This window comes from Medicago sativa, chromosome 3 (genome assembly GCF_051527215.1).
Source record: "Medicago sativa cultivar Bolivia chromosome 3, Bolivia_mono, whole genome shotgun sequence".
NCBI classification, from domain to species: domain Eukaryota; kingdom Viridiplantae; phylum Streptophyta; class Magnoliopsida; order Fabales; family Fabaceae; genus Medicago; species Medicago sativa.
The window spans coordinates 33,612,608-33,638,617 of NC_140751.1; the positions used below are offsets into that span (position 1 = coordinate 33,612,608).

General features: G+C 39.7%; 1 non-coding gene across 1 annotated transcript; it reads right to left on the reverse strand.

Moving 5' to 3' along the window:
* Nucleotides 1-1,084: 1,084 nt before the first annotated feature.
* LOC146937258 (small nucleolar RNA R71) lies at nt 1,085-1,191 on the reverse strand. The gene has a single exon (XR_015033626.1). It is a non-coding gene; the product is annotated as a small nucleolar RNA R71 (small nucleolar RNA).
* Between the last annotated feature and the right edge of the window lie 24,819 nt (nt 1,192-26,010).

Sequence of the window (26,010 nt, forward strand, 5' to 3'; positions counted from 1 at the left end):
TTTGATAATCGTTAATCCATCATCCCAAACATCAATTCATAAAGCGAGAGCGGAGTCTTGATGTTGGAACAAGTGAATCTAGACAATAATTGCAAAACAGTGAAATAGTCTTTGCAATTATTGAGACAAAGAGCAGTTTCAATCCTCTATGCATCTTCTAGTAATCATGTCAGTGAAATAGGCTTGGTTACTAAGAGTAAACTCTCACTGGACTTTCATCGGAAAGGTGAGGGGCTAAGGGAAACCGGTCTTTAGAAATTAGTGTGTAAATCATGAAATTAGATGTTTAGGTTTTGTCTAGTGAAGGATTAGTCATTATGATGAACCAGTGATCCTAAGGCCCTTTATTATTATTGTTTTTACCTTCAGCAATAAAACTCCCTTTTTCTAACTTTCTCTCCTCTAATCATTCACTAAAAGTTAATTAAGTTGAACAACTCCCTAGCGGAACGATAATCTTACTTACTACTATTACTTTGATAGGCCGTGCACTTGCGGTTTGGCCCTATCAAGTTTTTGGCGCCGTTGCCGGGGAGTTCAGTGATTAGAATTCTCCTTTCTTTCTCTTTTCTTTTTATTTTTAACTTTTTATTTTTCTGTTATCGTTAACTTCTTGGGTTCTCAACCTTTTATGCGAAGAAGTAGAAATCAAGCGGTATTCATACCCGAGATCGAAAGGTTCTTACATAGAAGAAGGAGAGCAGCATAAAATAACACCGCCATGGCCAATCGCACTCTCAAAGAGTATGCAACGCCGTCTGCGGCTGAGCCACAAGCTGTTATTGTGTACCCAACGGTTGAGGATGACAATTTTGAAATTAAGCCTGCCCTACTTAACTTGGTGCAGCAAAACCAATTCTCGGGATCCCCCACTGAGGATCCCAATCTTCACATCTCTGTTTTCCTACGAATTAGTGGAACCATGAAGGAGAACCAAGAGGCCGTAAGACTTCATCTCTTTCCCTTTTCCTTAAGGGATAGAGCTAGCGCTTGGTTCCATTCCCGCGAAGTCGGTTCCATTACTTCATGGGATCAGATGAGGTAAGCATTCCTTGCCCGTTTCTTTCCACCATCTAAAACCGCTAAACTTAGAGACCAAATCACACGGTTCAACCAAAAAGATGGGGAATCTCTCTATGATGCGTGGGAGCGTTTCAAAGAAATGCTAAGACTTTGTCCCCACCATGGCCTAGAGAAGTGGCTTATAGTCCACACTTTTTATAATGGCTTGTCTTATACCACTAAGATGTCTGTTGATGCAGCTGCAGGTGGAGCACTTATGAACAAGAACTATACGGAGGCCTATTCCCTAATTGAAGACATGGATCAGAATCATTACAAATGGACCGACGAGAGAGCCATCACTAGTTCTTCATCCTCCAAAAAGGAGGCAGGTATGTACGAAGTCTCTAACTATGACCACCTCGCTTCTAAAATTGATACACTAACCGAAAAACTTGAAAAACTCAATGTTAGTGCTATCAATTCTGCTTCTACTCCTTCTTGTGAAATATGTGGTATAACCGGTCATGCTGGTGTTGATTGCCAACTAGGTAGTGCTATTAATGGTGTTGAGCAAATGAATTATGCTCAATACAACCAAGGGATGCGACAAAGTCAAAATTTTTATAAAAACCAAAATCCCTATGGACAAGTAGCACCACCCGGTTATGCAAACAACCAAAGGTTCACTCAGAAATCCAATTTGGAAATTTTGTTGGAAAATTCTATTGCCAACCAAAACAAACAACTTCAAGAACTTAAAAACCAAACTGAATTTCTGAATGATTCTCTTTCAAAGCTCAATACCAAGGTTGATTCTATTGCTACTCACTCTAAAATGCTTGAAACACAAATCGCCCAAATAGCCCAACAAGTGGCTACATCTTCCCAAACACCGGGAGTCTTTCCTGGTCAAACGGAAGCCAATCCCAAAGCCCAAGTTAATGTCATATCTTTTGGGGGTAGTAAGTTCGGCGAAACTTTTGCTAAGGTTAAAAACATTGGGAAAGAAAATGTCAAGCCCTTAGGTGATAAAGTTGTGATAGAAGAAGCAAAACCACTTGAAGAAAACAAAACTCCATCCCCCTTAAATCCTGAAAAGCTTAAACTAGAGGGTAAGTTTGAAAAATTTGTTAACATACTTAGGAAGATTTGCATTAAACTTCCCTTTGCTGAAGCTTTGTCTAGGATGCCTCTATATGCCAAGTTTTTAAAGGAAATTTTTTCAAAGAAAAGGGCTATAGAGCATAATGAGACAATAGCCTTGGCTAAGGAAACTAGTTCAATCATCCAAGAAGCACCCCCTAAGCTTAGAGATCCAGGTAGCTTTACCATACCGTGTGAAATTGGGAATGAAACCATAAACAAAGCCTTATGTGACTTAGGAGCTAGTGTTAGTTTGCTGCCTTTGTCTCTTCTTAAAAGGATAGGGATAGGAGAGTTGAAACCTACCGAAATGGAATTAAAGTTAGCTGACCGTTCTACCTTGAAACTTGTAGGATTTGTCGAGGACATACCTGTTAAGATAGAGGGGATATACATCCCCACTGATTTTGTAGTCGTTGACATTGAAGAGGACGATGACGTCCCTATAATCCTAGGTAGACCTTTCCTCGCAACTGCGGGAGCTCTCATTGATGTTAAACTTGGTAGGATAATCTTTCAAGTGAGTGATCAAATGGTAGGATACGAGTTGGAAAATGTTATGAAGGGTCCCGCTCTTTACTCTTGTTGCATGCTTAATGATCATGTTATGAAAGAACGTTTTATAGCGTCATCTGCACAATATGATATCTTTGATCCATTCTAAGGACTCTTTCTAACCGTCAAGCTAATGACATTAAAAGACCGCTTCGTGGGAGGCAACCCACGCATTTAATTGCTTTTGTTTTGTTTTTCTTTGTTTTAAGCGTTTTTGTTGGTAATTGTCCAAGTTGATTCGAAGAAAGTGGAAAAATTTTGAAGCCACGAAGTCAGAAAGGTGGCACGGCCCGTGCTAGGTATGGCACGGCCGTGCCAAGTTTTTAAGGCAAAAATCAAGCCTTGAAGTCAGAAAGATGGCACGGCCCGTGCCAATAGGAGGCACGGCCGTGCCCGAGCTCTACACCCCCATATATACAAATTTTTCTTTCTTCTTCCTCATTCACAAACAACAACCCTCTTTCATCTTTCAAACTTCTCTCTAAACCTCCATAACCTTCAAACCTTCAAACCCTCATATCTCCCTCAATTCTTAACCAAATCACTCAATTCTTTCACCAATCAACCACAAACTTCATCCAAAACAAAGACCACCAATCAAAAACATCTTTCATCCATTCAAACCCATAATTCACCAAAACCCTAATCTTTCAAAACCTAACCTAAACACCACAAAACCTTAACCAATCTCCACATCCAAACCAACAAACCTTCCTTAAACATCAACCTCAACCCTAAACCAATCTTTTCCACCAAAAATCCTCCCAAACCCTAAACCTTCAAAACCAATTCCAACAAGGGTCAATGGCTTCAAGAAGAAGTGGTAAAGAACCAGCAAGCTCTCAAGGAGGACCTCCCCCAAAGAAGCAAGCACAAGTGAAGAATCATGGAATAAACTTCAAAAACAACAAGCAACGGGACAGGTATAAAATTCTAATCTCTAAACACTTGCATCCTTCTCGTTATCCTGATCCCAATACTTTAGATGTGCTAGAGCTGTTTGATGATGTTTCTAGGTTGATAGGAAAGTTAGGTTGGACTGATTTGCTGAAACCTATGCGGGGTTATGAAAACTTCACTTATGAATTTTTAAGCTCAATTGTTTTCACTAAAGATAAGTTAAATTTTGATAACCCTAGCCATAGAGTTGTTTTTCGGTTGATGAATATTGATTATGACATGTCACTTCAGCAATTTTGTGAGGCCTTAGGTTTTGCAAATGAAGGATATATTCATGATCATTGGGATCCTAGCCTAAAACCGGATAACTATGACCCAGCTGCCTTTTGGACACGTATCACCGGCGTTTCCAACTATGTTCCTAGAGCCAACAAAGCTAGCAACATCCACAACCCCGTACTTAGGTACCTCCAAAGGGTAATGGCTTGCACTATTTGGGGTAGAACCAAGCTAGGAAACACTAGAACCGATGAATTGTTCATGCTATGGGCAATGCTCCACGACCACCCCGTCAATACTTGTTTTTACTTGATTGATTACCTGGACTTTGTCGGTACTAGACCGGCCGGTAGAGGAGACATAGTGGTGGGTGGCATCATTACATATATAGCTAGGTGTTTTGGAGTGGGTGAAGATGAGGGGATCAAACCAATTGAGGGAAACAATAGGCTTAACATAGAAACCCTTATTGCTATGAATTTCATCAAACATCGTCCACCGCTCCATTACCAACTTAAGCTAAATATGCCAATCGTGTTTTTATTGCCTAACCCATCTCAGACTACCACCAAGGTGGAAGAAAATTGGTTATATGTTAATGATGTGCAGGTTCTTGGTGAGCAAGATGATGAAGAGGGAGACGGTGCTAACTTGCACCATGATGAGGGAGAAGGTGCTAACTTGCACCAAGAGGGGCACCATGGCCATGCAGCCGGTGAGCTTAATGAAAATCAAAGATGGACATGGATTCATAATGAGATCGAGAGGATGAGCACCGAGCAACAAAGGCAAGGTGTTGAAATCTCCGGCCTTTGCAATGAAGTTCAAAGGGGCAACTGTGTCAATGATGAAAATAATGAGATGCTCCGTCGGATGATGCAACACCTCCAACTTCAAGGTCCTCCTTACAGACCTCAATAAACAAATGTGAGATTTCCTCTTCCTCTCTTCTCTTCTTCTTCTTCCTATCTCTCTCATTCTTCTTCTACTCATCTCCTTCTTTCTTCTCCTTCTACTTCTTCTTCTTCTTCTTCTTTTAATTTCTTTTTCTTTTGAATCATTGAGGACAATGCTTCCCCTAAGTGTGGGGGGCCTAATAAAGTGTCTAGAGTCGTAGTGTTCCCAAACTCCCTTGAACTTTATTCTTTTGTTTTGTTTTTATAGCCATAGGCATGACTAAGTAGCTTGTTTTTAATATAAATATGGCATGAAAAATTTTTGTTTTGTCTCTTCCTTAAAGGTTGTTTCTTGTACATAAAAGTAGTTTCTTGTGTTTCTTATGTTCTTGCTATACCCATGTCATGTTTTATTGTGAAATTCTCCAATGAGAAAAGCACCCGGTTGCAATCCTTGAGTAAATGTATGAATAGGTATTTTAAGGAACACGTTCTATCTTTAGTGTTAACTTAGACCCTTTAAAGTCTTAAGAGTAAAAGTAGTATAAGTTTGTGTGGGAAAATTAATCAAATTGTTCTTAATTGTTATATTCTTTTTAATTTGTTAATGTCAAATGGGGCGGGAGAATGGCACCAACATGTGGGGGAAAGGACAATTACATCCTAACCTCCTAATTGTGGTGGTGACTCCTTAATTTGAACTTAAAATGAAACAAATTCATCAATGCTAGGGGGAAAGGACAATTACATCCAAAAAGACTTCCTACGCGGAGATGAAACAAATAATAATTTTGCAGCACTGCTTAGGATGATTTTGAATCTAGGGGGAAAGGACAATTACATCCGAGAAGACTTCCTACGAGGATAGATAGCCCCTAAGCATCTGCAGCCCCTTGTGCTTAATTGCTAAATTAATTCAATCTTAACTTAAATTCCCATCACTCTTATTTGAAATGAAGAAAGGACTTTTCTCGGTTACTTTAGCACTAAGGATAGAACCTATTCCTCATAATATCTGTCTTATACAGGAGCAATAAAGGGGTTGGACTGCACACACACTCACTTGAGACTTGATGTTGGGTAGAATAGGTTCATGAGAAGTATTTGAAATTGTAATTAGTGTACTTGAAGAAAATCCTTTCTTTTGGGACATTTGTTCTTAATATTGCCATAATCAAATCTTTTGTTGCTGCTATGTTTGCTGCCTTTTGCTTGAGGACAAGCAAAGAGTCAAGTGTGGGGGAGTTTGATGAGTCATAGATAGTCTTATTTATTGCCTTATTTAGTTTAGTTTTATTTTAGATTTAATTTTATTTTATTGCATTTTATTTTAGTTTAGAATATTTTACTTCAAATTGTGTTTGATTTTATTTTAGGAATAAATATATGGTGGAAGGTGCCTTGTAGCAAAAGAAAGAGGACTGGAACAAAAACAACGCAAGAATACGAAGATACGGGACAAAAATATGTTCCCCCAAAGTCAGAAGCTTGGCACGGCCCGTGCCAACATGTGGCACGGCCGTGCCCGTCTCCAGGACCTGTTTTGCTGCTTTTCTTCAAGCCCAAGTTACCCTGTTGCAGCTTTACCGTTTTATCCTTTTAGTTGCTTAGTTTCTAAGTCAGATGTAAAGCTATAAATAGAGTAGCTCTCCACCATAAACAATCATCCTTTACTTTGTTTATTTCAATTGCTATTTTAATAAAAATCTTTATTTTCCCTTTTACTTTCTTTGCAATTTACTTTACTGTTATTTTCTCTCTTCTTCCCCCATGTCTACGATGAACATGAGTGAGTAGACTTCTTCGTCTTGGGATTTTTGGGGAGTCTAATGACTCAATCCTAAACAAAACATGTCTAAACCCTAATTTCTATGTAACCCTAATTTCTAATCTAGATTCACCGTCTTAACGTGAATTAACAATTATCAAACTGTGGAAGCGAAAGCGGAGGGTTTGATAATCGTTAATCCATCATCCCAAACATCAATTCATAAAGCGAGAGCGGAGTCTTGATGTTGGAACAAGTGAATCTAGACAATAATTGCAAAACAGTGAAATAGTCTTTGCAATTATTGAGACAAAGAGCAGTTTCAATCCTCTATGCATCTTCTAGTAATCATGTCAGTGAAATAGGCTTGGTTACTAAGAGTAAACTCTCACTGGACTTTCATCGGAAAGGTGAGGGGCTAAGGGAAACCGGTCTTTAGAAATTAGTGTGTAAATCATGAAATTAGATGTTTAGGTTTTGTCTAGTGAAGGATTAGTCATTATGATGAACCAGTGATCCTAAGGCCCTTTATTATTATTGTTTTTACCTTCAGCAATAAAACTCCCTTTTTCTAACTTTCTCTCCTCTAATCATTCACTAAAAGTTAATTAAGTTGAACAACTCCCTAGCGGAACGATACTCTTACTTACTACTATTACTTCGATAGGCCGTGCACTTGCGGTTTGGCCCTATCAACGGTTCATGAGTTAAGCATGAGGAAGTATATATCCTCTTGTACCATACTTGTTGAAAAATAACGATGCTTGCTAGAAAATTTTAAGACATGATTTTATAACTTTAAAAGCTGAAAGGGGTATTAAGGAACTTGGAACGATGTTTATTCCAGAAATTAAAATATTTCTCATTGTTGAGACCGATGAGATACGTTTTAAGTGAACAAGCTCACCTAAGACGTATAGACTTCAGGACCGACTTGCTATAGTCAAGTTTGGGGCGAGTTGTAAAATCTTTTTAATAAAAATTTAGAGACTCGTCCTGTGGTTCTGAGGTACCATTACAAACTTGGTTTCAAAATGAGATTTTCTTTCAATCAAGTAATTGTCCGTTCCAAGAACCTATGTACCAAAGTTTAGAAATGCTAGAACAAGTATCGTTATTACTTAACAAGGAGTGGTATTAGAAGGCATGCAGATGCTATAGAGATGAGATTTCCTGAAGAGGCGGCAACGTTCGTGTTATGCCATTAGTATTCGGGATGCACGTAAATTTTTGCCAAGAGTATTCAAGTACCTGTGCAAATGGACTTGGCAAGTTATTGAGTGTTTTTGAGTTACCCATGAGTTCGGGTGCAATGAGATTGTAAGTTCTCTTTAAGACTCTGAGAAAAGACGAGAGATTTGTAGCATCATTAAGATAAGTAACGTAAGTAAGAGGCTTGAGACTCGAGGTACAGTGAGAAAGGGTATGTATGCATAGTAAGATGTGTACATGGTAAGATGTTTTGATGCAAAGGAGCACTACAGGGTAAAGTCCGAGTATTTTAGTCGATGAGGGTTATTCAAATGAATGGTACATGCCAAGTATCTAAGTTATGGATCTGAGATGATCATCTACAAAAAAAGGGCAAAGATGTATTTTGAACACGATGTTCTGAGATAGCTCAGTGATTTGAGAAAGATGTTAAGATTGAGAGAGTTTATTCGTTTTAATGCGGATAAAGAAAGAAGTTAAGTACATGTTTTGATGAAGAAAGTATGCTACGAGATCTTCCGAGTGGGCTTGGACAGAATTTGATATGAGGATTAGTAGGTGATCTCTAAATTTCGAGGACGAAATTTCTTTAAGGGGGTAGAATGTAACATCCCGCCTGTCAGTATCAGAACTGTATCAGTCGATCGTCCCAGAGAACTTATTTTGAAAGAAAGGTTAATGGAGAATATTATTACGTAGTATCAGCTTATTACGGAGTAAGCATCAGAGATGGATATAACACGTTTAAGGCAAGGGCAATTTGGTAATTTCACAGGAGGAAGGATATTTATTTGGTGTTTGGCCAAAATATCTTATTCTTCTTATCTCTTTCTCTTTCTAAGTTAGAGAAAGAGTTTTTGCTCTCTCTTCTCCTCCCTCCTCTCCATCGATCTCTTCCCTCTCAACACCAATCCTTTCCAAACTTTTTCCTTCCATGGTAACTTCTAGATTCTTGCTTCTCTTGGTCTCTTAAGTTTATAGAAGCTTGGTCTTGTTTGGGTTCTCTATTTCCTCACCTAAGAAGAGATTAAGGTTAGGGTTTTGGTCAAGTTGGGATTGAAGCATGATCTTGTGCAAGTTATGGGTTCTTCAAGAACTAGGATGTTGGTCAATTAAGAGAAAGATGATTTGAAGATTGATTGGTGAGCTAAGGTCTTGGATGTTGGTCAATTAAGAACTAGGATTTGTTGATTAGAGCTTTGGGATGGATTTGAGATAAACTAGCAAGGATAAAAATGATATGGATTGCAAGAGAACAACAAGAGTGAGTTGGTTTGAACAAGAAAGCAATAAGGACCAAAGCTAGGGTTTTGAGGCATGAAGTGAAGTTGATGCTTGGAAGCTTGTGGGAATCAAGTGTAATCTTTTAGGTGAGTTCCATAGCTAGTTTTCCTACCCTTTGGGATTATGAATATGCCATGTTAGATTATTATGATTATCATGAAGTTTTTAGGGTTTTCAAGTATATGTTAGTTGCCCTTTTCTTGCCAATGCATACTAAACATGTTTATACTTGCCAAATGAATGTTTTACAAGTTTCCTATGATCAAATATGTTCCTAAACACTTAGAGACACTTGGTTTGGGGTTTTTGGGCTTAAAATACCATTTTCACAAGTTCTGGACTGTCATAACTCGCCACAGCAAGCTATTACTCGCCATGGCGAGCAAAATGGCAGTTCTGGAGGTTTGCTAGCAACCAACTCGCAGTGGCGAGTAATGTAACTCGCAATGGCGAGTAAGGCAACTCGCAGTGGCGAGTAAGTGGTGCCTTCTGGTACTGCTTGCTCGTTCTGGCAGATTAGGTGTTTTCCGTTCCGGATCCTTTGTGCAGTCTTTTATAGAAGTAAACCCCTCAAACCAAGGTCCTAAATAATGATCATTGTAAGCAAGATTTCTTATAATAAATGAGCAACTATTGAGCATGTTAGTAAGGCATGGCATATGAGAGAAATTATGTCAAGAAACGGGTAGCAAATCAACCATTAAGAAAAGGGAAATCTAAAGCCTCGACATAGTTGTTGAGAACTAGTAAGTTAGGTATCAATCTCTAGAATATTAAGACGCGAAGTGCAATCTCTTCGCATAGAAGTTAAGTGCCATACGAGTATGGTAAGATGTGAATCAATTTATATCTGTTCACAAAGTAAGTTAAGCAAGCATTAAGCTTACCTCTAGTGGGATCGTTTAAGGGTCCGAGGTAAAAGAGATAGCATGTTTAAGTTTATTTCTCATGCATAATGTTATACCCTAATTTTGGACCCAAAAATACTAGCTTCATTCCTCTTTTCTTGCATTTCAAGTCATTTGATATGTCTCTGATCAATTGCATCTTTCTCTGCATTTTATTTCAATATTACTTGCAAAATTCATATAAAAGGGTATTTTAGTCATTTCCTGTGTCCAAGCTCATTTTAGTCCTTTAAAAATTGCTTGAGTCTTTTCAATTGTTTGAATAAGTTTTTATTTCAATTCCATGTCAAAACCCATTTTAAAAAATTGCATTTGAAGTCATTTTGAGTCAGTTTAGCCCCTAGGGGCGTTTTAGTCTTTTCATGTGTTAAAGCCCTGTTTAATCACTTAAAATTGTCTCTGAGTCTTTTAATTTGCTTGTATAAGCTCTTGCTTCAATTCCCTGTTAAAAATCCACTTGTAAACTACATCTGAGTCATTTTTAGTCGTTTTAGTCCCTAGGGGCATTTTGGTCATTTCACACGAAATTTCGACAGAGAGAGGTTACTTTGAAGTACCTCATTTAAGTAATTGGTTCATTTTAGTCCGTTTTGTCAATTTTATTCGTTTCACTTTACGTTTTTTCCAATTTACCAATTTTATTCCAATTTTATTGTTATTTTCATTTTAGTTCCTAAACTTTTAGAAATTCCACTTTGGTCCTTTTATGTCATTTTATTTCTTTTAAGGTTTTTTATTTTAATTTTTAGTCCTTTAAGCCAATTTTTGTTTTAAGTCTTTTTTTGGGTCAATTGCAGTCCAGTCCTCTAATTTCCACAAATTGCAGATTTGTCCTTAATAGTTTTTTGCAGGTCAGTCCTTGAAACTTTCGAAATTGCAGAAAGGTCCCCAAGCTTACAATTCAGTCCAGCACACGTGTCAGCCACTCATAGGGTCAAAAGCCACATGGCTCCCTATAAAAGGAGCATTTACTGCAATGTGTCAGAATCAGCAATCATTACACGCCAACTCACACAAACACACTTTCAATTTCTCTTTCCAAAATCAAAGATCGAAAATCCAGAAAACTCAAGAACAGTTTGAAGATTCAACGAATCTTCAAACCCTAACCGTTTCCTTCATCACCATTCCAACAAAAATCATCGAATTCACATCCAAAACTCATCAAATCATACAAAATCAAGCATCACAAAATCATTAGAGTCATCAATTTCGTCAAGAACGAAAAGGACGAGTGCAAACCCTAATTTTCCAGAATCGTATTCGAAGCTAGGGTCAAGTAAATTCTTGACGGTTCTCAGTGATTCTTTGCAGAATCTTCATCACTGAACCGTATCCACTGCAATTCGAGCTCCAATTTGCCACGTAGGTGACGAATTCAAGCGATCACAGAAAGAAGAGAAGAAGAGGAACTAAATCAGTGAAGAAGAGAGAAGAATAACTGATTTATTTTCAGTTCAAGACTTACCAGAAGCTTGCGTGGATTTTTCTGTTCGAATCTCCAAATCAAATTCAGGTAAACACACAAAAACCTTCTCGTTTTCGTTTACAATCATCATCGAAGGTTTGTAATGAAAAGTAAACGGTGAATCGAAGTGAAAATATTGAAAACATTTGAACAAATTGAAAACCGAAACCCTAAATCTTCAAATCTTGAAGATTCACCGTTTATCTTTCAAATCAGAGTTCGAATTCAACATCAGAGTAGAAAATAGTTCAGATTAGGGTTTTGTTCCAAAAGATTTCGAAAATTTTTGAAACCTTAGGAACGTAAGCTTCAGGCTTAGATCTGCTCAAATCTAAGACTCATTTCCAAAAACGAGTGTCAAAACCATGAAGAGGAGTCCAAGACGAACACAACGACATAAAAATTTTCAGAAAAAAGGGTTCAGGTACGGCGGCGCCACCGGCAGCCACCGTACCTCCGTCATAGTGTTCGTCGGAGAAGACGACGGAGAAGAAGAGAGAAGTTGCAGAGCTTCTCTCTCTAAAACGTTGTATAGAGAGAAGAGAGAAGGAGGAATGAACTGGACCGGCAGGTTTGTGTTTATATAAACACCTGAACCGGTCTGGTTCGTTTTGGTTCACTCTCTTCTTGATCTACACCGTTTGATTCATGGTTTGCCACGTGTATGCCTGTGATATTTTGTTTCCATGCATTTGAGCTTTGTTACCATGCGCTGCATACTCTCAGCCCTTGGATCTAGGGTTTTGATGGAGTTGGATCAATCCAACGCCTCTGTGGTGTTTGGATAGTCCAAGATCCATCAGTAACCTTGGGCCTGGGCTTGTCCTTGGCAGATTTTCGTCCCTTGCTTTCTTTTTTGCTATTTGAGCACTGCATTTCAATTCTTGCACCCCCTGCTTCACTCAAAATTCTCATAAAGGTTTCATAAAATTTTCCATGAGTCTTTGAAACTTTTTTAACCATTTTGTGATATTAGAACCAGTAGAAAGTATGTGTAGCATTTTTTAATTTGTTTACTATTTTTTGTTCAAATTTGTGATTTTCTTGTACATTTTTAGTCCAAAAATCCTTTAAAAACTCTAAAAAAATTCATATACATTTCTTGATAATTTTGTAGTGTTTTTGGGATGATTTTTGCATATTAGAAATTGATAGAAAATAATGTGAGGATTTTCTTGCCATTTTGTGATGTTTTGTATTAAAAATTTGTGAAAATTTGCTTGATTCTAGTTCCAATTTCTTGATATATGTTTGTGACCCATACCATATGATTTTGTGACATTTTAGCTACTATTTGTATATAATCTTGCTGTATGAGTGTGAATCTTGATTAGTTGCTTGCTTTGCAAGTCATGGCTATAAATAAATAGTACAAATGTGTCTAAGTTCACTTGGAAATGTAGGGTTCATCATGTGGCTTTAATTCTCATTTTAAGAACTGAATATATACCTTTAAAAAATGCATGAGACTATGAGAGTTATGAGCTATGTGATGCTTGTATCCCTTGGGTGAATTTTTAGTCATATTTTGCACTTGTCTTGGTTTATTTTGTGTTAGATTCCATGCTTTTATTATAGTATTTTTCTTGCCTTATTTTTTTTCATGTTATCATGTGCTACTAACCATTTTCTTGTGTTTCATGTTTCATACATCATAAGCATACTCTCTATCACACTTTCTCATCCCATTTCTTTACATTCTTTTGCTTTTAATTCATTTGTGTGGGATTAAGTTCTCACAAGGAAGTAGTGTGTATGTAGGTGAAGGATGTAATATGGACTATGGACTCTAATAATGTACACTGACACAAGCACCGACACATGCACACACCTCACTTTAGATGTATGCTTAGGATATGTATGTTTAGATGTATGTTTAGGATCGTATGTTTAGATGAATGCTTAGGCTTTACACCTAGAAAAACCTCTTTTCAAAAAAATATGAACAACATCACTCAAATTCTTTTTTTCATAATAAACCTTGGGATCCAAAATCCCATTGTATTCTCTTTTATTTTCTTAATCAAATTTTAATGAATTTTAATCCTACTTTGACTTTCATTTTCCAAAATCACTAATCAAACCTCACAATTTCACAATCTTATGCCCTTGAGGCCTCTCTCTCTCATTCTTCAAAACTCCAATTTTCAAACTTAAAATCAACCAATAAAAACAAAAACATTTTTGGAAGAGAACTACGGTGGATTTGATCCCTTAAACGGGTACGTAGGCAAGGAATCAAAATTCCTTCAATTCAAATAAAATAAAAATCCAAACACATTCTTCTCCCTCCAATTCTTCACTTAGAATATTTTTAGGCTTAATATCATCTTTCAAAATAGCATTTAAAAATAAAGCGCGCGCGTAGAAAGTAAAGATGGTTCCTATAGGATACTATAGTCGTTATGGGTGCCTAATACCTTCCCGTAGCGAAAACAACTCCCGGACCTCGATTCTCAAGGGTTTTGCTTGTTTTTTCCCTTCCAAAGAAAAAAATAAGATATCACCGGTTAAAAAGGTTCAAACGTAATCAATGTTTGACACCCGAAAACCAAGATAAAACAGCTGGCGACTTCACTGGGGAGATTCGAGAGTTACACCTAGTCTTTATTTCCACGCTTGCGCTCTTTTTACTTGTTTCTCTTACTTGCTTCCTTATGTGAATAAATGTTTAAATTCTTGCAAACGTGTGGGGTGAGAATGTCAAAAGTCCTGCACCCGGGCTGAGTAAACTTAGGATTTAGGAGGGATATAATCGACAATTCATTCTGGGGGTTGCCTTGTGTTTTGGATTATGCGATCAATCCCACATAGCTAAGGCATTTTGGGGGTGATGTTGTCGGCGCGTTTCGTCGCGTTTAGGCACTTTACTTCTAATTGTTCTATGACGCTATGAACTGTAGATAACCAAACCCATCCATGGCCATTTTCTAGGACGTAGTGCGGAGGCTAAACCGAGTGTTGTCTCGAGTTTTAGTCGTCACGCGATACTACACTCAAGTTAGACCTTCTTACGGATAATCATGGAGCGAGCGTTGTCTCGTGACACCATGATATACGTCGAAAAGGTTGCAACTTGGGAACCTTTTTAGAACCCGGCTACTACTATCCTAAAGCCCTAGTTTCACCGAACACCGTGTCCACCCATGACTTGTCGACTTTGAACTTCAACCCACCATGTTTTCTCCGTACTTGAACATAATCATGCATTCATGCATACATGCATACATGCATAAACTTTTTTCCATGCATTGTTATCGAAGGGCTTAGACAAATTGAATTTGTAAACATTGTAGGAATGGGGAAGACTAAGTCCTACAAGTTCAAGGAGGTGGATTTGGCTAGTTTGAGAGATTTGGCACTCAAGGTCGAGGATCCGACTGGTTTCCGACATCGTTACGAGGCTTTACTTACTATTCTCCAGACTAATGTGGATGAGAAGCTTGTGCACACTCTAGTGCAATTCTATGATCGGGAGTATCGGTGCTTTACTTTTCCCGACTTCCAGTTGGTGCCTACTCTAGAGGCTTATTCTTACTTGACAGGTTTATCTATTGCTAAGGGGGTGCCCTTCGCGGGACTTGAGAATCCTCCTACTCCATTGGTTATTGCTAAAGATCTCTATCTTAAGACCACCGATGTCTCCAAGAATCTTGTCACTAAGGCACGTATCCGAGGGTTCACTTCAAAGTATCTACTTGAGAAAGCCAACCTTAAAACCACTTGTCAGGACACTCTTGAAGCTATTCTTGCACTTCTCATCTATGGGCTTATTCTCTTTCCAAATCTTGATGACTTCGCGGACATGAATTCTATTATGATCTTCCACTCCATGAATTCGGTTCCTACTTTGCTAGCTGACACATATCATGCTATTCACGATCGATGCGGTAAGGGTCGTGGATACATTCTTTGTTGTATGCCTCTCCTCTATAGGTGGTTTATCTCGCACCTTCCAGAGTCTTTCCACGACAATCCGGAGAATTGGTCTATTTCACAGAGAATTATGGCTCTCACTCCTAATGAAGTGGTTTGGCTCACTCCAGCTTCCAGAGTCAAGGAAATTATCTTCGGTGGTGGGAAGTTTCTTAATGTACCTCTTCTTGGTACCCGGGGTGGAATCAACTATAACCCGGAGCTCGCCTTGCGACAATTTGGTTTCCCGATGAAAGGAAAGGCCATCAATCTTGCTACATCTCCTCACTTCTTTCACTACTCCAATGCACCCACAGGAATAAGAGAGGATTTCATGGAAGCTTGGTCTAAACTTAGGAAGAAAGAGGTGAAGCATATGGGTGTAAGGTCTGGTGTTGCTCATGAGGCCTATACACAGTGGGTGATAAACCAAGCTGAGGAGATTGGTATGCCTTACCCCTCTATGAGATATGTGTCTGCATCTATTCCTACCATGCCTTTGCCTCTACTCCCACCTACCCAGGAGATGTATCAGGTGCATCTAGCTATGGAGAGTCGGGAAAAGCATCAGTGGAAGACTAGATACTATGAGGCTGAGAACTTGATCATGACTTTGGATGGAAAGGATGAGCAGAAAACTCATGAGGTGATGACACTGAAGAAAGAGTTAGCTAAGGCTAAGAGAGAGATTGAAGAGAAAGATAGGTTGCTTACGAGAGACTCCAAGAGGGCTAGGGGTGCCCGTGACTTCTATGCCCGATACTGCATTTATGAGTCTGAGTCTGAGTCCGAGGATGATGCTTCCACTTCCTATGCTTGAGGATTTCCATTCCCTGTTGTTATTTCCAGTTGTTATTACTGCTTTACATTTCAAAGTCAATCCCTTGGCTTAGCATTTCAAAGGGAATCATCTTGTAAAACCATATGTTAGTTGTTTGTTTCCCATTTATGTTAATTGTTGTTTAGTAATGTTTACAAGAGCTCCAATTTGTCTAAAACCCTTCGATAACATTAAAAGAATCTTTTCGCACATGCATTTACACATTTCATGCATCATATGCATTCATTGGTCACAAAAAGACTTCTCTCGTGCTCATTGCCTCCTGGTTTTGTCCGCCGCAGTCTGAAAAGTGGCTCGTGCTCGCAAGGTTTACCAACCAGATAGAGTTCATCAAACAAGATTTTACAAGAGAAGAATCATGGCTAACTTTGAAGAAGAAAATGCTCAGCTTCGTGCCGAATTGGCTGCTATGAAAGAAGACTTGGCTAAGGCTCATGACGCTATGTCCACTATGATGGCTGCACAAGAACAACCAGCCACATCTGTTCCAGTTTCTACTGAAGGGATTCCCTCTATCCCACTGTCTACTGTGGCTTCTGATGCTCGTTTTGTTATGTCCAATGGACGTCTTTATGGGCTCTCAGCTTTCTATTCTCCAAATACTGCTGCTGGTGTCTCTGGTTTTGCTGGTCAAGGACAGATTCCCATATCCACCTCCATGCCTCAAGTGACTACTATTGTTACCGATCCTATTGTCCACACTGTGCAACATGTGATTGATGTCGATACTCCGCGTGGACAAAACCCTGCAATGGAGGATATGAAACAACAGTTAAGAGAGTTGGCTGGAGAACTCCGAGAAGTCAAAGCTAGCCGTGGGAACAGTGTTTCTGCCAAGGCTCCTGATCTATGTCTGGTATCCCGATTTGAGGTTCCTAAGAAGTTCAAAGTGCCAGATTTTGACAAATACAATGGATCTTCCTGTCCACATAGCCAGGTCATTCGGTCTGTCCGGAAGATGGCCAATTATGCAGATAATGATGCACTAATGATACACTGCTTCCAAGACAGCCTAGCAGAAGATGCGGCAGATTGGTACACTGGTTTGAGCAAAGACAATATCCATACTTTCGAGGATCTTGCTGCTGCTTTTGAAAGTCATTATGAGTTCAACACCCGTCTGAAGCCAAATAGGGACGCTCTTAAGTCCTTGTCTCAGAAATCGGATGAAACCTTCCGTGAGTATGCCCAGAGATGGAGAGGGGCAGCTGCCCGTGTTTCTCCTCGACTCGACGAGGAAGAATTAACACAGACATTCCTGAAGACTCTGAAGAAGATTATAAGGAAAGAATGATAGTCTCTGCTCCAAACAACTTCTCCGACATGGTTACTATGGGAACTCGTCTAGAGGAGGCTGTCAGAGAAGGTATCATTGTTCTTGAAAAGGGTGAATCTTCAGCCAGTGCACCAAAGAAGTACGGTAATGGCCACCATAAGAGGAAAGAATCCGAAGTAGGGATGGTATCTGGTAGTCAGTCTACATCTGCCAGTGCTACTCAATTACCTTTGCCCTATCAATACATGTAGTACTCTCAACATCCCTTCTTCCCGCCATTCTATCAACAATATCCTTTGCTACCGGGTCAACCACCAGTGCCCGTTAATGCCATTGCTCAACAAATACAACACTAGCCTCCTGCTCAACAGCAGCAGCAGCAACAGGGTCCTCGGCCTAAGACTTACTTTCCACCAATACCTATGCGATATGCTGAGCTGCTCCCAACTTTACTTGCTAAGGGACACTGTGTCACCAGACCAGGCAAGCCTTCGCCTAATCCTTTGCCTCCTAGGTTCCGACAGGATCTCACATGTGAATTCCATCAGGGCGCTCAAGGCCACGATGTTGAGGGTTGTTATGCTCTGAAGTATATTGTAAAGGACCTGATAGAAAAAGGACGGTTGACTTTTGAAAATAGTGTTCCTCATGTTCTTGACAATCCACTTCCAAACCATGCTGCTGTTAACATGATCGAGGCTTTCGAAAGAATCCCCGTTCCTCAAGAGGATCCCATGTTGGATGTCCGCAATGTTGTTACTCCCTTGGTACCATTACATGTCAAATTTTGTCAGGCTTCTTTGTTAAATCACGATCATGCATCTTGTTCAGAATGTCTGCAAAATCCTATGGGTTGTTGTGTGGTGCAAGATGATATACAGAGCCTGATGGATGACAAACACTTGATTGCCAGTGATGTATGTGTGATTGTGCCAGTGTTTCATGATTCTCCTGCTAAAAGTGCATCTCAGACCAGGAATGTTGAACCTTTGGTGATCCGGTTACCTGGTCCGGTATCTTATGCCTCTACAAAAGCCATCCCTTACAAGTACGATGCAACTATGATTGAGAATGGAGTGGAGGTGCCTCTGGTATCCCCAGCTACAGTTGATAATGTTGCAGGTGAAATTACAGCTCTGAGAAGCGGAAAAGTCCGTCCACCCTTATTCCAAAAGAAAGTGGTTACACCTGTTGCCACGATAATCCCACCAGTTGCTCCACTTATTGATAAGAACCCCGGCTCATCAGGCCAATCTGTTGAAGAGTCTAATCTGGATGAAATTCTGAGGCTTATTAAAAAGAGCGATTATAAAATTGTTGACCAACTGCTGCAAACTCCATCAAAGATATCCATCTTGTCTCTGCTCTTGAGCTCAGAAGCTCACAGGAAAGTGTTGATGAAGGTACTGGAACAGGCCTATGTTGATCATGAAGTCTCTGTGGATCAGTTTGATGGAATAGTGGGTAACATTACTGCTTGCAATAACTTGGGGTTTGGTGACGACGAACTCCCCGAAGCAGGGAAACACCACAACTTGGCTCTGCATATCTCGGTACACTGCAAATCTGACATGATATCCAATGTGTTGGTGGACACTGGATCATCCTTAAATGTAATGCCGGAATCTACACTAAGGCAGTTAAGTCATCATGGAATTTCTCTGAGGGGAAGCAGCTATTTGGTTAAGGCTTTCGACGGATCTCGCAAAGATGTTCTTGGGGAGGTAGATCTACCAATTACCATTGGTCCTGAGACATTTCAGATTACTTTCCAGGTCATGGACATCAATGCTTCTTATAGTTGTCTCCTCGGAAGACCGTGGATTCACGATGCTGGGGCAGTAACTTCTACTGTGCATCAGAAACTCAAGTTTGTGAGGAATGGTAAGCTTGTCACAGTACATGGTGAAGAAGCATATCTGGTTAGCCAAGTGTCATCTTTCTCTTGTGTTGAAGCAGGGTCCGCTGAAGGGACGTCATTTCAAGGCTTGACTGCTGGAGGGGCAGAACCCCGGAGAGCTAGTACTGCTATGGCTTCATTGAAAGACGCCCAGAAGGCTGTTCAAGAAGGGCAAGCTGCTGGCTGGGGCAAAGTGATTCAGATTTTGGAAAACAAGCGCAAAGAGGGCCTTGGATTCTCCCCGACCTCCGGTGTTTCAACAGGAACTTTCTACAGTGCTGGGTTTATCAATGCTATTGCTGAAGATGCTGCTGAAAGTAGTTACGTGCCTACATTTGTTGTACCAGGAGGCACTGTGAGAAATTGGGAGGCCATTGATGTTCCTTTAGTCATGCATGCTTCCATGTAATGTGTCTTGTTGCTCATGCTTTTTTGTTTTCAAAATAACAATCCTTTCGCTCTGCCCAAGGCGAAAGTGATATCATTGTAAGGGCATGTTTGTTTCGGCATTGCCGTTATCAATAAAAGTTGTCGTCTTTCTCACGACTCTTTGTTTTTTACTTTTTAATGCCTTTTTTTCTTGGAAATAATGGTAATGCCAGAAAAAACCAAAACATCTGTATTTTCTTATTAATTTCAAAAATCTGCATGAAAAAACATTTTTCTAAAATCATCCCAATCATATTATGCAGATTGAACCGTAATAAACCCGTTGAACACAGTGACCCTATAGTTCCTCCAAATTTTGAATTTCCGGTATATGAAGTTGAAGATGAGGATGATGATGAAGAGATACCGTATGAGATCACTCGACTGCTTGAACAAGAAAGAAGAGCCATTCAGCCTCACCAGGAAGAGATTGAGCTTATCAACCTGAGTACTGAAGAGAACAAGCGAGAGATCAAGATTGGTGCTGCACTTGAGCCAGAGGTGAAAAAGAAGATCACTCAGCTTCTCCATGATTATCCAGATGTCTTTGCATGGTCCTATGAAGATATGCCGGGTCTAGATCCCAAGATTGTGGAACATCAGATACCAACAAGACCTGAATGTCCTCCTGTCAAACAGAAATTGAGAAGGTCTCGTCCAGACATGGCTCTTAAGATCAAGGCTGAGGTGCAGAAGCAAATTGACGCGGGTTTCCTCATGACAGCTGAATACCCTGAGTGGATTGCCAATATCGTAACAGTACCAAAGAAAGATGGGAAAGTTTGAATGTGTGTTGATTACAGAGATCTGAACAAAGCCAGTCCAAAAGATAACTTCCCATTGCCTCATATTGATGTGCTTGTTGACAGTACTGCTCAATCCAAAGTGTTCTCCTTCATGGATGGTTTCTCTGGCTATAACCAGATACGGATGTCACCTAAAGATAGAGAAAAGACGTCCTTTATCACTCTGTGGGGAACATTCTGTTATTAAGTGATGTCGTTTGGCTTGATAAATGTTGGTGCTACCTATCAAAGGGGTATGACCACTCTGTTTCATGATATGATTCACAAAGAGATTGAAGTATATGTTGATGATATGATTGTGAAGTCAAGTGATGAAGAGCAGCATGTTGTGTATTTGAAAAAGATGTTTGAAAGATTAAGAAAGTACAAGCTGCGGTTGAATCCTAACAAGTGTACATTCGGTGTAAGATCTGAAAAGTTGCTAGGCTTCATTGTCAGTCAAAGAGGCATTGAAGTTGATCCTGATAAAGTCCAAGCCATCAGAGAGATGTCGGCCCCTCAAACTGAAAAGCAAGTCAGAGGTTTCCTCGGACGTCTGAATTATATTTCAAGATTCATATCTCACATGACTACCACCTGTGGTCCAATTTTCAAATTGCTCATAAAGAACCAGCCTATTGTGTGGAATGATGAATGCCAGGAAGCTTTCGATAGCATTAAAGAATACTTGTTGGAACCACCTATCCTTGTCCCACCGGTGGAGGGAAGGCCTTTGATTATGTACCTGTCAGTGTTAGAGGATTCAGTGGGTTGTGTTCTCGGTCGGCAAGATGAGACTGGTAAGAAAGAGCATGCTATCTACTATCTGAGCAAGAAGTTCACCGACTGTGAGACTCGGTATACAATGCTTGAAAAGACTTGTTGTGCTTTAGCCTGGGCTGCCAAACGCCTGCGTCATTATATGGTGAATCATACAACTTGGTTGATATCCCGAATGGATCCAATCAAGTACATCTTTGAGAAGCCTGCTGTCACTGGAAAGATCGCACGTTGGCAAATGTTGTTGTCTGAATATGATATTGTGTACAAAGCTCAGAAAGCAATCAAAGGAAGTATCCTTGCTGAGCATCTTGCTTGTCAGCCTCTTGATGATTACCAGCCAATTAAGTTTGATTTCCCTGATGAAGAGATCATGTATTTGAAAGCGAAAGACTGTGAAGAACCATTGATCAATGAAGGACCAGATCCCAATAGCAAGTGGGGACTGGTGTTTGATGGTACTGTTAATGCTTATGGTAAAGGAATTGGGGCCATCATTGTAACTCCACAGGGACACCACATTCCTTTCACTGCTCGAATAACTTTTGAATGCACGAACAACATAGCTGAATATGAAGCATGCATCTTGGGCATAGAAGAAGCCATTGATCTGAGAATTAAGCACCTTGACATTTATGGAGATTCCGCACTTGTTATTAATCAGATAAAGGGTGAATGGGAGACTCATCATGAGAAGCTGATCCCTTACCGTGACTATGCCAGACGTCTGTTGACATACTTTACCAAGGTTGAGCTGCACCACATCCCTCGAGATGAAAACCAGATGGCTGATGCTCTTGCTACTTTGTCTTCCATGTTTCGTGTCAATCACTGGAATGATGTGCTCGTAATCAAAGTACAACGTCTTGATAGACCCGCTCATGTGTTTACTATTGAAAATATGCCAGATCAGGCTGATAAAGATGTGAATGATGGAAAGCCTTGGTATTACAACATCAAACAGTTCTTGCAGAGTCATGAATATCCACCTGGTGCTTCCAACAAGGATAAAAAAAACTTTGAGACGATGGGCTAGTAAATTCCCTCTGGACGGAGAAATCCTATACAAGAGGAACTATGACATGGTCTTGTTGAGATGTGTTGATAAGCAAGAAGCTGAGAAATTGATGCATGATGTACATGATGGTACTTTTGGGACCCATGCTTCGGGCCACACCATGTCAAGGAAGCTGTTAAAAGCTAGCTATTATTGGATAACTATGGAGCGTGACTGCCATAAACATGCTAAGAGATGCCACAAATGTCAAATTTATGCTGACAAGATTCATGTGCCTCCACATGCTCTCAATGTTATCTCTTCCCCATGGCCTTTCTCTATGTGGGGCATTGACTTGATCGGAAGAATTGAACCAAAAGCTTCCAATGGACATCGTTTCATTCTAGTGGCAATTGACTACGTCACCAAGTGGATTGAGGCTGCTTTCTATGCGAATGTGACCAAGCAAGTGGTAGTGAAGTTTATCAAGAATAACATCATCTGTCGATATGGTGTTCCCAACAAGATCATCACTGACAATGGTTCCAATCTGAACAATAGTATGATGCAAGATTTATGTGAAGAATTCAAGATTGAACATCACAACTCTTCTCCTTATAGACCTCAGATGAATGGTGCAGTTGAGGCCGCTAACAAGAACATCAAGATGATTGTTCAGAAGATGGTCACTACTTACAAAGACTGGCATGAAATGCTACCTTTTGCCTTGCACGGTTACCGTACTACGGTGCGCAGTTCAACCGGGGCAACCCCTTTCTCTTTGGTATATGGTATGGAGGCAGTTCTCCCCCTGGAAGTGGAGATTCCATCTCTTCGAGTGATCATGGAAGCAAAATTAACTGAGGCCGAATGGTGTCAAAGTCGGTACGAGCAATTGAATCTGATTGAAGAGAAGCGTATGGATGCTATGGCTCATGGACAGTTGTATCAAGTGCGAATGAAGAATGCTTTTGACAAAAAAGTCCGACCTCGAGAATTCAAGGAAGGCGAACTTGTATTGAAAAGAAGGATAAGCCAGCAACCTGACCCAAGGGGCAAGTGGACACCTAACTATGAAGGTCCTTATGTTGTCAAGAAGGCTTTCTCTGGTGGTGCTTTGATTCTCACACACATGGATGGTGTTGAACTCCCAAATCCTGTTAATGTCGATATAGTCAAGAAATACTTTGTCTAAAAAGAAAAGAACAACATGGTAAGTCGAAAACCCGAAAGGGCGGCCTAGGCAAAAATGCGCTTCCCGGTGGATCGAAAACCCGAAAGGGCGATCCAGGTAAAAGTTAGGAACAAAAAAAATGAATATGAAAAAGCTCGCTGAGATTGTCCGCAACTCAGGCAAGAATAAGCGCCTCGATGGGCCGAAAACCCGAAAGGGCGGTTCATGCAAAAATGAGGTCGACAATAAAAGACAAGTAACTATATCTGGCAAACCACCATCACCCCTTGGGGCATCTGCAACAGTCAATGATCATCTTCATCAGAAGCGTCTGTACTTGTGAATTTAAAATTTCTATGAAATATAGCGGTCATCGTGTTCAATGTATCACCAACCAATAAAATTACCATTTTCCAAGCTTTGTAAATCCGTGAAATTATGCCTTTGGCTGATTCTCACTCTTCTACATCAATTTGAGCCTGTGCTATTGTTTGAAATTCTATTTTTATTTCTACTTTCAATGCTATATACAAAATATTTTCTTTCTACTTGATAATGTCAATGTCTGAAGCAAACATCTTTGAAAATTGAAAAATCTTTTCCTGTCTATTTTGAAAGCAAACCTGAGCAATAGGGTACATTTCAATGAAACATGCATGGATAAATGAGTGTCAATATCTATTTCAATACATGTTACAAGCAGGATACTCCCCAGGATGATCTGTGGTCAATGACAAGAATGAAAAAACAGAATGAAAAATGAAAAAAGTGAAAAATGCAAATGAAAAGCTCGCTAAGTTGAAAACCCGAAAGGGCGGCTTAGGCAAAAATGAGCACCCCGCTGATTGACAACCTATGAAGGCAATTCAGGCAAGAATGGGGCAATGAAAAGAATTTTATTCCCTGGTGAATCGAAAACCCGAAAGGGCGGTTCAGGCAAAAATGGGATTGAAAAATGAAAGAATGAAATAATGAAATATTGAAAAGCATTGACCACAGATGCAAGTATCCAATATTTACCCAGCACTGACACGCCTAACAACGGCGACTTGTATCCAAGAATCTTCTAAGAGTCCCCCCTCTACAAGTTTATATTGCCCTCAGCCATGGTTTTGATACGTCTTCCAACGGCGGTCTCTCCAAAGAGGATTTCTATGTGAATACGTTGCAGCACGAGCCACTACGTGCCCAACCTTCCAATGTTTTGTCTATCTCTATGAAGCTTTCTTGTCAAATTACAAACCAATCATGCATTTCAAGCATTCATACATGCATAATCATGCATTTTATGTGCTCAAACATTCAATAATCTTGTTATACCATATATACATATTGCATTTCCAATCCAGTTCGATTTCCACTTCAAATTCAACCCAATTTCAACTTCCAACTCAACTCAATCTTCAATCTTAGGTTCAGTTCAATTCAATTTCAAATGTCAAATTCAACTCACTTCCAAATTTCAATCCAATCCCAATTTCAATTCAATCCAAATTTCAACTGTCAAACTCAATTTCAATCTCCAATTTCAATCCAATCACAATTTCAATTTCAACTGTCAAATTCAATTCAATTTCAACCTTCAATCCAATTTCAATGTCAATTTAACTCAATTCAATTTCAATCTCCAATTCGACTAAATTTCAATCTCCAATTCAATTCAATTTCAGTCTCCAATTCAATTCAATTTCAACTTTCCAATTCAATGTCTATGTCTCTGATCAATCTCAACTTTCAATCTCTCTTTCAATATCAAACTTTCAATTCAATGTCTATGTCAATGTTAATCCACTCTCAGTTTGCTTCTGGGCCAACAAAATGGTCATGTCAGTCTCCTAATCAAGTCAATATCAACTTACTCTCAATTCGTATCTTTCTAAATCCCATTTCCAATTCATATCTTGTTATTGGTCAAGTGGCTAGTTCGATCCAAAGAACAGCTTGTACCTGCTTATATACCTATACTTCCGGACAAACAACAAGTTCGATCCAAAGAACAGTTTGTACCCAGCTTATGCTTTGTCATCAGTCAAACGACAAGTTCGATCCAAAGAACAGTTTGCACCTACCCACATGATGTGGTAATGATCCGACGGTGAGTTCGATCCAAAGAACAGTTTGTATCTACCCTTTTGTCTATATCTCCAGCCAAACAGCCAGTTCGATCCAAAGAACAGTTTGTACCTGTCTATCGGTTTGTATCTTCGACCAAGTGTCAAGTTCGATCCAAAGAGCAGCTTGTATCTGCCTATATGTCTATGTTTCCGGTCAAGTGCCAAGTTCGATCCCAAGAACAGCTTGTGCCTATCTCTTGTTTTGTATTCCTTGGTCAAGTGGCTAGTTCGATCCAAAGAACAACTTGTACCCTATTTTCTATCCCCTAGTTTGTCTACCCTGTCAATGTCCACCTGAACCCCCAGTGACATGACATGCTCCATAGACTCCATTGTTTGTCTTGCATTCATAATCAAAATATTGCATGACATTCATAATTT